The 13,223-nt window shown below is 45.2% G+C and overlaps 1 protein-coding gene across 4 annotated transcripts in view; it reads left to right on the top strand.

Annotated features, from left to right (window-relative positions):
* Positions 1–13,223, top strand: part of LOC135371080 (chondroadherin-like protein) — a 157,765-nt gene that overhangs the window by 105,639 nt on the left and 38,903 nt on the right. For 3 of the 4 annotated variants that reach the window (XM_064605069.1, XM_064605068.1, XM_064605070.1), the window contains one exon: positions 12,570–12,661. The gene's annotated coding sequence lies outside the window, so the exon portion shown is untranslated. Of the gene's footprint in view, positions 1–1,180; positions 1,257–12,569; positions 12,662–13,223 lie in introns of those variants that run through there. The other variant, XM_064605071.1, reaches the window with a different exon arrangement.

The following is a 13,223-nucleotide window of genomic DNA, read 5'->3' as shown; positions in this document are numbered from 1 at the left end:
ACCGGCCTGGTAGAGCCCTGGACCGGTAATCCAGAAGATGTGGGTTCGAGTCCTACAGCTGACTAACCTTTTTAGTGACTTCCATCTTTCATCACTCGGCCTGGTTCGAACCCGCGACCTAAGGACCAATAAGATAATATTTCGTAACAGGACCATCTTCATCGCATCCTCGACAAGCGCTATCTATATGTGCTTGTAAGTGCTCAAACGTTGCCTGCCTGCGTACTGCTGACGATGGCCCAATAAGGCCGAAACAGCTGTCCAGTACTGGCATGGCGACGTTTGAGCAGTTACAAACATACGCTATACTTGCAGCAAAAGAGCTCCTGCTAATTTTCCCCCTTGCTATCTATATGTGCATTCAACGATTTCAACAACAACAACAATAAATGAAGGAGAAGAAACTCCCAAGACAGAGAGAGAGAGAAAGACACAGGATGACGATGATATGGTGTTCGCGCGGTATCTGACATTATGAACCAGTGAATATTTCTCAATGCCTAACGTCTCCCCCATTTCCTTTCCCCCGTTTTCCTTTATGCTCTATCCTGCTACACCCACTCTACCCCTTCCTCATTCCTGTTTTTGATTGTTTGTTTGTTCTCTTTTTTTTATTTTTTTATTTTTTTTATTTCTTTTATTATTTTTTCACCCACAAACGCGTTTTGGAGTAGCCAGTTCTGACTGGGCCGGCTGTAACATCTCTATATTTTTCTGTCTTTTCCAATCCAATACAATCCCAAGGATGTATTCGTATCTGATGGTCCAAACAGCACTGTTTTTTAAAGTTGTTCCTTCTGCCTTAAGAAGCCTTTAATTGGATGCGGGCTGGCAACAGTGTATTCGAAAACATAACGCCCATCGACATGTGGGATGGATACGCTATATGAAGCCCATTTACGTAACTCGACGAAAGAAGTAGTTTCGTCTCGTTTTCGACGTGAGTCGGGGATTGTCGTTTATTGCGCAAATTGAATACTCTTATATAACGAACGCGCATATCGGACTTGGTCCATAAAAGCGAGCGACCCAGAGCGGAGATGATTGGCTGTATGTAACTGAGCTTCATTGGCACTCGGCATCCTCTCGATGAAATGAGCTATGATCCTTGCCTGGCCCGCAGCAATCCGAGCGGGAATGGCATTATGAGATTGAAGGGGAAAAGCTGCGCTGACGAAAGCTCTGGCGACATTCTTGGAGTTCCAGAAAGATTGCACCGGGTGGTACGGACAGCCGGGAAGATGCCCTTTCATTCGGTGAGTGTTTCGCGGTGTCTGAGCGGCGAGATGACCTGGAGGGTGAACTCATAGCTCCCAGTGAAGAAAACGCTTCCATATAGAGAGCAAGCGATAAGCAACTAAGGGATAAGTAATACGTTGAAGTACAAGCTACACATTCTACTACTTGCGCGAGGCGCGTTACGTGTGCTGTTCTTATTATAGAATAGATAAACGAAAACGAAAGAATAGATAAGAAAATGTGCTCTTGTTTCGGGCTAATTCCGAAAAAAGGTAATATAATATTGAGTATATAAGATGTGCATGTATGCCATTTTATTTCCGACTGAGATGTCAAAACTTGAACTAAGCTGTTCGCCACCTGCACTCGAGAAACAGAACTTCACTGCATAGCATGTAGTGCGCCAATCATTGCCGCGAATGATAGGGTTATCGCTTTTGATTCGAGGAGAGAGGAAGGCGTACGCCTCTTTGTGGCAATTACCATATATCCAAATTGCCGCAAAAAGGCGTACGCTCCCCTCTCTCCTCGAATCAGAAGCGATAACCCTATCATTCGTGGCAATGGTTGGCGCACAGTGTGCTATATGCGGTAAAGCTCTGTTTTTAGGGCGTACGCTACCACCTTATCAGTTATGTAATCAGCACTAAGTATCCTACAGTGTACGCAGAGCGATAACGCACCATAACACATTTGACTCCGGATTAAAGAACGACTACAATTCCAAAAGAATGACTAATTTCCGCAGTAGTTTAGCTGAGTGGAGAGAATCGTTGCAAGAACGAAACCTGTGTCTCTCATTGCTTTACGTTTGCCTGCTTTGTCGTCTGCTCGTACGCGAAGGATGCCGTCGGGGCGTGCTATGAATTTACGACGAACTCTCTCCGCCGACGTCTCCTTCGCTTCCTGGGTCTCTGGGCACGTCGCCAGCGCTTGTAAACCCGTCGAAAGAAAGGAAAAACGTTTTTCCTTCGCGCTGTGTTCGTCTGCCGCAAATGCCCGACCCCTCTCCTTCCCTTGTGCCAAACAAAGGCGAAAGCGGTGTCGCTCAGCGCCATCTGTTACCGACGAGTGGAAATACGTGGTATACGAAGACTGCGGTAACAACCTCTTCCTTTTCTTTGTCTCCGCTCGGAAGAGAGGCATGTCGCCGTCAACGTTACTTCGGGTTGAGAACATGATGCATGCCATCATCCGTAGCCGGTGGGTTCTTTTGTAGCTGACATGACGCGTATCTGGACGGCGGAAAGTCTTTGCTCGGGGGGGAAACGAGTATACCTCCTGGACACTAAAAGTAAAACTTCGCCACATAACAAGCTCAATAAACAGCACACACACACACAAAGAAATGATGATGGGATGAGGTTCATGCCGGCCAGCTGGCTGGGAGCTGCCCAGTGCCAAGTTGTAGATAATGAAAGATGATGGTGGAAAACAACAACTTTATTGTATGATGATGGAGATGGCAGTTCAGGTGGCCAAAGCTTTGGTGGAGAGGCCGGTTGATGACAGAAACTCCCAAAAGTGACGGAGACCTTGATACATATGGGCCGGACCGGACCACACTTTTACAAAATGAACTTCATCGCATAGCACGCTTCTAGCCAACCATAATCTCGAATGATATCGTTATCTGCCCTGATTTGTTGAAAACGGGAGGCGTGCGACTTTTTTGTGTTACTTATGCTGTTCATATTCGTCACAAAAAAGGCGCACGCCTCCCGTTTTCAACAAATCAGGGAAGATAACGATATCGTTCGAGATTATAGTTGGCTAGGAGCGTGCTTTGCGGTGAAGTTCGTTTCTAAGAGCGCAGGGGCCCAGTACCTTGCGCAGGGTAAAAGACAAAGCAGCCGTTCAGAATTATATGCTTTCATGATTCGTTAAAAATGACAGGAGTACGCCTTCCTTTGGCAATTTGGATACATGTTTATTGTCACAAAAAGGCGTACGCACGGTGCTCCCTTCGAGTCAGAAAGGATAACTCAGCCATTCGCCACAGCTGACAGTTGATAGCCATTTACGATTGACATAACGCACGAAAGGGCGTACGCCTCCCGTTTAGAAAAAAGAAAAAAAAAATCAGGGGGGGGGGGGTAAACGACGTCATTCGGGATTATGGTTTGTTAGGAGTGTGTTATGCGGTGGTAATCTCTGTTGTTGATTTTCTGCAATTCGTAGAAATGTGCAAATCTCAAAGTAATTTATAAGTCACGTCCCCATTTTCTTTCTTGTTCCTCTCGTTCATCATATCGTATGATTTGCAATTTGATCTCTCTGGCTGGTGGTAGCCAAGAGGTCGTGCTGAAGACTGGGAGGTCGTGGGTTCGAATCCTACCACCGGCTGTGCACTCTGAGGTTTTCCCTGGGTTCTCCGAAGACTTTCCAGGCGGATGTCGGCACAGTTCCCCCTGAAGTCGGCCCAGGACGCATACTGACCCCCCCCTGTCCCCCACTCCTTCCTGCTGTCCTCTCTCCATCTGTCCACGCCTGTACGCCGCTCATAGCCACAGTTGCTTCGCGGCGCTGACACGGAACGAAACAAATCTGTCTGGCATGACAGTTTCCTCGTATCTAGTTTGCCATCTCAAAGTAACAGCGCCGTTTTATATGTGTCTCACTCCCAAGCAGCACAACACCTTGGACCAATATTGGCAATACCGGCCCAATATTGGGCCGACATTGCCAGTGTTGGTTCAATATTGGGACAAGATGTTGTGCTGCCTTGGGTGGAACGCTGGCTTATGGAATTGTCCGCTGCGCCACTGCGTGTGTGTTAATTTTTTCACATCACTTCATAGTTTAGTCGACAGAGCGCTCAAAATACAACGTACGAACGAAAGCATTCGCAATCGGGCTCCTGGCGTCAACAGCGTAATGGATAATGCTGTGTATTCTATTCAGCGCGTACGTGATTGATTTTTCCAGAGCGACGCCGCGACTTTTATTTTATATTTTTTTTATTGCCAACACAGAAAAGACATCTGCGGAACGAAAAGAAGAGGGACAACTCCTATTACTCTGCTCCTATTCTCATACTTGGCATCCGTCCCATATCCTCGTAAAAGGAATGTGGACGGCTGGGGTACTGGGAGGAAAAAGGATGGCTTTCACGATGGAAACAGTGGTGAACCCGTACACTACTACTTTCTTCTTTGCCATACATTCGCCATTTTCGGCCGTCGTTTTGCGTATCTATTTACGACACGGCTGCCATCTTTTTTTTTCTTTCTATTTATCTATTCAACTGTTACTGTTCCGCATGAAAGGAAATGTACTCCGCACGTTCGATCTTTCGCTTAAATCCAGTTATTTTTTTTTCTCTCTCTCTCTCTTGTTCCTTTCTCTCGCTTATTTTTAGGTCGTAGTCGGCCTGTAGACGAAGAAGGTGGAGGAAAGCGGAACACACCCTCTCTCTCTCCCTCTCTCTCTCAGAACGCCCCAAGGCGGAGCAGTGAAGGCTGAGTAAAATGGACGAATGAAAGTGAAATGAATTTCGTCTTACTCGGTTCAAACTTGTTGTTCCAGTTTATGGATATTATTTACGGTTCGCTGGCGTCGCTGCGTCGCTTGACTTGACTTGACTTGGCTTTGGCTCGACTCGGCTCGAATAAACCTCTCACAGTTGACGTATGGGCCTTGCGACGATGATGGCAAGAATAACTTGATGTATCCATTACGCGCAAACAAGAAAACGAGATGAATTACTATCCCTAATAATTTCTGTCTGTTCGATTTCTGCAAATATGTTGAAATAACGCTTTACCACATCATTACCCGTCAAATGGACTTGAGGGCAGATGAATGAATAAATGGGAGCTCGATTCATATCATCATATCATCAATCAATCATAGCGCCATCATTAATGTCGGAAAAAGGGGGGGGGGGTGATTGGGGACACTGCGCGGAGAGGTTGGTTGTAGCTATACGAGGACCTGCGTTTGTTGTTGAAGGAAAGAGTAAAGGTTCGGTATCTCTGAAATTCAAAGTTACTCACGTATATAAAAAAAAAAGCACAGAGACCACAGAAAGTCGTCTCTTGACCGTGGCTGTCCTCATAAATGAACGAACTTAATTCATCGGAACTGTTTCACACTACCAATTAACAGACATCAATGATCTCCACACAGGCACGACAGAACGCCCTGTATATAACTTCCCCAACAACACCGAATATCCTCTAGATGTACGAACAATGTCGTAACGAATTCGTACGTCCGATGGATATCCCTCAGATATCCATCGAACATACGAATAGTGTGTACTCAACTTTGCCGGTGTAAAACCGTTGTCGCTGAGATCAGTCTCACATAGCATACAACTTGTTCATGCGTCTGCAAGAGCGCGTCGAAATGTGCCACACCATTTCGACAACTGGAACTCTGTAAGGGATATAAACCTTCCAGTAACAACAGACATTCGCTGTGGTTGCTTTCGGAACGTTGCGTCAAGAGTCAGACTGTCAGAGTTAGTAAGCGATGTAGACGAAATGGGGCTGTCATGTCAGTTCCTCATTATCCATGTGGCAATGTATTCCACAAACTTATGTTCTAGGCGTGCTTATCTTACGTTACCTGATCATGAACATGTAACACAGTTGAATGTTCCATTACTGCACTCCTAAATTTTTCATTTTTTTTTTTTACGTGACGCACATAATAGACATTTTTTTCGACGGAGACCACCGTTTCTACGTACCCAAAGTTTTTTTTTTTTTTTTGCAAAACTTATAGTATACACTCTCAGAAAAAAAGGTGGAGCAGTTACACCTTTTAGGAGGTAATAGTTGTCGCATATGTTGTGTCTAAAAGGTAGCAAAGTTCTCCCTGCTACCTACGAATGATACACTCTTAAAAATGCACTTCACCGCATAGCACGCAACTAGCCAACCATAATCTCGAATGATATCGTTAAATGCTCGGATTTGTTGAAAATGGGAGGCGTACGCCTTTTTTGTGACACTTAAGTGTCACAAAAAAGGCGTACGTTTTTAAGAGTGTAGGGTTACCGCTTCTGATTCTGTGAGCGAGGGGGGCGTACGCCTTTTTGTAGCAATTTGGATATATGATAATTGCTTTTACCACCCTTTACCAGACGCTATGTTGACCTAGCGTGGTAACTATACAGGGTGTCCCAGAAAACGTATCATTGAATTATAATAAAAAAACTACACCACCTAGAGTCATGCGGTCAACGGTATTTGTTCTTACTGGGTTTTGCCACCTCCTCATGTGAATGTCGTGTAACGTAAGTTTAATTATGTAAATTTTTGCGAGCTTAAGTCGGAAATTTGCCTAGTAAAGGTCACTTTTGTACCCCACCAATGTGAAGAGCGTGTCTAATTTGCTCAAATTAATGATAATTGACAGGGATATTCAGGAGCTATCCCATCGGAAAAAATAGCCGAACATCATGCTCTACGGATGCCGCTCAGAATAGCACACGATGAATTTTTCAGCGCAATCTGTGTCAGTCCGACGAAAGGAGGTTGGAAACCCAGCCCACCCCGGCATCGCAGAAAGAGATAACGCAGGCATGGCTTATCACGTCCGACTTTCACTGGGATAATGCTTTCCCTCTCCCAATTTTAGGAACTGTTACTTTTTCTACACTCTTAAAAATGAACTTCACCGCATAGCACGCTCCTAGCCAACCATTATCTCGAATGATATCGTTATCTGCCCTGATTTGTTGAAAACGGGGGCGTACGCCTTTTCTGTGACAATTATGAACAGCATAAGTGTCACAAAAATGGCGTACGCCTCCCGTTTTCAACAAATCAGGACAGATAGCGATATCATTTAAGACGATGGTTTGTTAGGAGCGTGCTATGCGGTGAAGTTCATTTTTAAGAGTGTACTATCACTCTGTGGGCTGGCTTCGGAACCTCCTTTCGTCGGACTGCGAGCGATTGCGCTCAGAAAGACCTCGCGCGTTATGGTCCGCTGCTCCGAAAAGCATGATATTCGGCTATTTTTTCCAATGAGATAGCTCGTGAATATCCCTGTCAATTATCATGAATTTGAGTGAACTCGGCACGCTCTTCATATTGGTGGGGTAAAAAAGTGACCTTCCCTTGGCAAATTTCTGAGTTCAGTTCGCAAATATTTGCATAATTAAACTTGGGGTACCTGACATTAACTTTACAAGGTGGCAAAAATCTAATAAGAACAAATGCCGTTGACCGCATGATTCTAGGTGGCGTAGTTTTTTTATTATAATTCAATGAGACGTTTTCTGTGACACCCTGTATAAGTTATCGCCTTTTCACACCCTTTTTTTCTTAGAGTGTGGCTTCTCTCTCACGGCTCCCGCCACAAGCTTGTGGCCATATCAAGTTCATTCATTCGTTCTTTCAATTTCAGAAAATATAGTCGCCGAAAACCAGAAACTCTCCCTATATCTTACACACGTCGTGTATCATTCTATAGCCCTTCGTTCTCGGGGGAGTTATGTTTGTGCCTGAGGGTATAGCCAGCGGAGAAAACAAGCTTCAGTTGTTGGGGCCGCCACCGTGCCTCGGATGCGAGATTACAGGAGGCGATGGGTCGAACTGCTTCTGTCGGTTTCTTTCTTGTCAGGTCGTCCCTATGGGTGGTGCATTCGTTTACCGTTTACGTGAGCTGCCTATTGCGAGTCTTCCCGTTATACGGAAGAACATGTACCTCGGTAGAAGTTGAAACATAGGTCACTGAAGATGTTCCGCTCGTATGGCTCGCTCACAAGGAATAATGCGAGCGAACGATACTTGGGCCCTCTAACTGCGGATTACTTGTTAACGTGCAGTGCAGAGAAGGACGGCCTATTCTTATCGTTCTCCTAGTGCATTAAACGTGTATGTTCTTCTAACGCTGGAAGTTGAGCGCGTGTGCTGCTTAAATGTGTATAGGCACCTTACGGTGCAACACCGGGTACACAAAGGGAAGAGAACGTGTCCACTTCGCTGCCCCTTTTTTCTGCAATGCTTTTCTTCGTGGAATTTCTTAGAGACACTGGTCTCCTTTAGTAGACACGGTTTAGTAGAAATGGATTCATACATGTGACCTTTGCGCACTGGCGTTATTTGGTCACGAGGGTCTCGTGTTACACCAACACTCTTAGAAATGAACTTCACCACATAGCACGCTCCTAGCCAACCATCATCCCGAATGACAACGTTCTCGCCCCTGATTTGCTGAAAACGGGAGGAGGAGCCTATTTTGTGCCATTATGCACGGCACAAAATAGGCTCCTCCTCCCGTTTTCAACAAATCAGGGGCGAGAACGTTGTCATTCGGGATGATGGTTGGCTAGGAGAGTGCTATGTGGTGAAGTTCATTTTTAAGAGTGAAGGGCTTCTGTCGTCTTCGTTCAAGCTTGCCGCAGATGTTCCATCTTCCGCTGCTCCTCTGTACGTGTCGTCATGCCAGCAGCGGGACCGCCTACTGCTCCTTCCTTCACATCTCTCACGAAGTCTTCCTCTGTTTCCTTCAGCGCTGTTGTGATAATCTTGGCATTTCTTACGCGATTCCTCCTCACTCCCTCCCTCCGGTATCTCGCCCAAGCGGAATGCGCTCTAAAAACAGATAAGATAGCTAAAACCAGTGCTAGAAACACTGAGAACGAAACAGGACGGACGCACTGCACTTTCAACCACATTTGTTGACAGTGCAGTGCGTCCGTCCTGTTTCGTTCTTAGTGTTTTTAGCACTGGTTTTGGCGATTTTATCATGTGTGACCAGCAGGCCCAAATTGGTACTTTATTCATCTAAAAACAGAACTTCACCGCATAGCAAGCCAACCGTTGCACAGGATGATATACCGTTACCGCTCCTGGTTCATAGAGAGCGCAAGGCGTACGTCTTTTTGTTACAATTAGAGTAACTGCGTAAGTATCACAAAAAGGCGTACTTCCGATTTCAACAAATCAGGGCAGAAAACGATGTCATTCGAGATTATAATTGTCTTGGAACGTGGTGACCCCAACAACACCTAATATCCTCTGGATTTTCCCCTTCTATCGTCTTGTAACACTCCCTATTTGCCTTTGGCGCTGTAGGTATTAAAAAAAAAGTACATGTGTCAAGTGACGTCCTGCACTCCATGTCCTCTGAATCCGAAACAACGCAGCCGCTTTACGAGTGATTTGTCGCAAAATGTAGCGGAGCTCTCTGACGAGATTCCCTTCATATTTGATAAGCGTCGAGGCGCCATTTCAGCGGGAAAGAAGAAGAAAGCGCTGACTGCCTCGGGGGCGACTGCAGAATGATAGATGAGTTCGACTTAAAGATTTAAACCGTCGCTCCCTTTCCGCGATCCGCTCGACGATCTGCGGTGGCGAGCACCTCTTCCTCTCTTTGTTCATATATTTATTTATATATTTGGTTTTGTTTTCCAGTAAGTGTCCTTCGCTTGCTCCGCTGAGCAGTCAAGCGGCCGCGACTCTTCGGGGAATGCGCCTTGCTATGTGTTCGAGTTATTTACGAGGCTTCTTTGCGCATTCAACATAACGAGCCTTCGCCAGAATACTCCTCCTGCTTTTCTTTTCTTTTTGTCACTCGCAAAATTATAACAGCTAAGAAAAATGTGAATAGGTAGGAATGTAACAGCTACTCCGTCCGACATTATTCCCAAAAGTCAATGGCACTGTTCTCGGTTAGCAAAAAAAAAAAAAAAAAAAAAAAAAAAAGGGGGGGGGACGTACTACAGTTAGTTCGTTAGTAAAATAAAGTAAACCTTAGAGCTTTCAGCAACCCACTATGGGTGCTACCTGCTCCATTGCAAAAGCTGTATACCTAGTTATGTATTACAGTGAGTGTTGTGAATAGTAGACTTCTAGTGAGCATATGAATAGTGGACTTCTACTGAACATATGAATAGTGGACTTCTATAGTGAGCATATCAATAGTGGACTTCTATAGTGAGCATATGAATAGTGGACTTCTAGTGAACATATGAATAGTTGACTTCTAGTGAACATATGAACAGTGGACTTCTGAATAGCGGGTGATAATTTATGTTAGGAGTAGCAGAACAAGTCAGGAGACGAGTTCAATTTTTCCTCTTTTTTTTTTCTCTCCTTACAAACAAACAAAGAACAGTGAGTGTTATTCGTAAAGCGCTGGCGCACGCTGCACAGTAATTTTTTACAGCTTTCGCCATGTAAAAGAGGGTGTTTACAAATAAATATTGTTAGACTTTGACTAATCATCTCAACTGTAGGGCGTAATTACCGAATAAATAGATCCCCCCTCCCACACACACACACAAACAAACACACTCCCCTAATTGCAGTTCTGGAAGAGGTGGAATTGGAAGAGGGAAACATAGAGGAAAAGATGTTATGAGATAACCCACTTGAAACCGATGTTTAAAGCGAAATAGACCCCCTGAAATGGCGTTTTGTGTTCCGCGACTACCGCGCCCTTTTGCTGCACTCTTCCACCGCATGAGGCTGAACGTTGCCTTTATACAGTCTGCCTTGAAACACAGTCCCGGCTCCACCTGTGGAGTTCACGGCGACCTCTGCCACGTCATCCCGGCTTGTGGGCGACATCACCAAGAGCGTGCATTCATGCAAATTGCTATGCAATGTATTGACCAACGGCCATTCAACCTCGCGAAGATTCTTAGACCGTGGTCGAACGCAGCAAACCAGTTGTAATAAGGCCTTCGTGTTCTTGCAGAATCCTTCCACTCCACCTGTCGACGACGGATCTCTAAAACTGCCCCCTCATCACCATCCTCTGATCCGTTCCCAATGAGCAATATGGCGGTGTACCGCCACAGCGGTAGTGAACCGCCCACATCATCACCAACCAATCTATATATGTGTGTTTGTTGTGTAGAATTTAAAATGATAACCATCACCATCCAAACCAATCCACCATTCAATCCAATCCACAATCGAATCCATTTAACATCATCCAATCCATCACTCATCACCATCCAATGTATCGTACGTATGTGTGTATGTGTTGTGTAGAATGTGCCATTTAAAATGGAACTTTACGTAAAATACGCCATTTAGAAGGGTGCTTCAGAAACACCTTTCTGCATGGTGTGAGACCCACGCAAAAAGGTGTATGCCACGGGACAAGACACTTTACTCCCGAAAGGTGTAAACAATTACTGTGTAGGCGACGCATCTTGTGATGTTGGAAAAGATGGAGCTACTAAATTACTCTGAGGTGCACTTTAAAAACAGGGCGGAGGGGGGGGGGGGCGGGGGGTCGAAGTAGCTTGCCGTTGTTGGCAGTGGGCATCGTCACGACTATAACCAAAAAGAAACAACAGAACTTCACCACATAGTATGCTCTTAGCCAATCGCCATCCTGAATGACATCGTTCTGACCCCTGTTTGGTTAAAAACGGGATCCCTACGCCTTTTTGAAACACTTATGCTGCACTCTTAAAAATGAACTTCACCACATAGCACGCTCCTAGCCAACCATCATCCCGAATGACAACGTTCTCGCCCCCGATTTGTTGAAAACGAGAGGCGGGGCCTATTTTGTGGCCATTATGTACGGCACAAAATAGGCTCCGCCTCTCGTTTTCAACAAATCGGGGGCGAGAACGTTGTCATTCGTGATGATGGTTGGCTAGGAGCGTGCTATGTGGTGAAGTTCATTTTTAAAAGTGTGCTCCAAAACAGTCGCACGTCCCGCACTCTTAAAAATGAACTTCACCGCATAGCACGCTCCTAGCAACCATTATCTCGAATGATATCGTTATCTGCCCTGATTTGTTGAAAACAGGGGGCGTACGCCTTTTCTGTGACAATTATGAACAGCATAAGTGCCACAGAAATGGCGTACGCCCCCCGTTTTCAACAAATCAGGGCAGATAACGATATCATTCGAGATAATGGTTGGCTAGGAGCGTGCTATGCGGCGAAGTTCATTTTTAAGAGTGCGCGCTTTCCACAAATAGGTAGTGATAAAGATATCATTCTGTGGAATGGTTGTCCTTCACCGTGCTGTGCGGTGAAGTTCAATTTTTTCGAGTGTGGTTGGCACTTGGAGATCGCGAACAAGATGCAGTCTAAGAAGAAGAAGAAAAAAAAAGGAGTAAATTTGGGTGCACTTACAGCACCTAGTCCTCTAGACTGCAATTGCTCCCCATTCCCTTCCCGTCGCCCTGAAATTTACTCCCAAGCGCTGCAAAAAAAAGAAAAGAATCATAAACTTCGCATAAACGTCTGTGCATTCCATCTTGAACGGGTCTAATGGTTGTTGCAATGCAATACACTTAGTCTCCAAAAGGAGTAAAATTACATCTTTTTTTCCCTTAGAGTGTGGAATGTATGATTTGAGCCTCTGCCTAATGGCCTTATTACTGTTTCCAGGACGTGCAAGTATGTAGTGCTGACACCTCTGCTCCAAACTGACGCCACACGAAGGTCTCTTCGTAACCTGACGGTCACTTCCCGAACAGCCAGTAAGTGGGACCTGCTTTATTGAATGAGTTACTTTGTCGCACACGTCGGTCGCAAATGTGTCAAAAAACTGTTATGACAGTCCTCTTTGGGGTATAGTGTCGCCTGAAATAGAAACAAAGCCGCATGACCTGAACCTCAGCAACCGCTTTAGGGAGGTTGCGAAAATGACGTATTTACGACTCCCCCGTGGTCTCGATGGATTTTTTATTTTTTATTTTTATTACGTTACACTCTAAAAACAGATGGTGGTGGTGGTGCACCCTTAGAAATGAACTTCACCGCATAGCACGCTCTCGGCCAACCGTCATCTCGAATGATATCGTTATCTACCTTGATTTGTTGAAAACGGGAGGCGTACGCCTTTTTTGTGACACTTATGCCGTTCATAATTGTCACAAAAAAGGGCGTACGCCTCCCGTTTTCACCAAATCATGGCAGATAACGATATCATTCGAGATGACGGTTGGCCGAAAGCGTGCTATGCGGTGAAGTTCATTTCTAAGAGTGTGGTGCTAACAAAAGAGCTCTAGCAACAGAACTTCACCACATAGCATAGACGAT

Source organism: Ornithodoros turicata, chromosome 10 (genome assembly GCF_037126465.1).
Source record: "Ornithodoros turicata isolate Travis chromosome 10, ASM3712646v1, whole genome shotgun sequence".
NCBI classification, from domain to species: Eukaryota; Metazoa; Arthropoda; class Arachnida; order Ixodida; family Argasidae; genus Ornithodoros; species Ornithodoros turicata.
The sequence above is the reverse complement of the archived record's forward strand: the minus strand, read 5'-3'. Positions and strand labels throughout refer to the sequence as shown.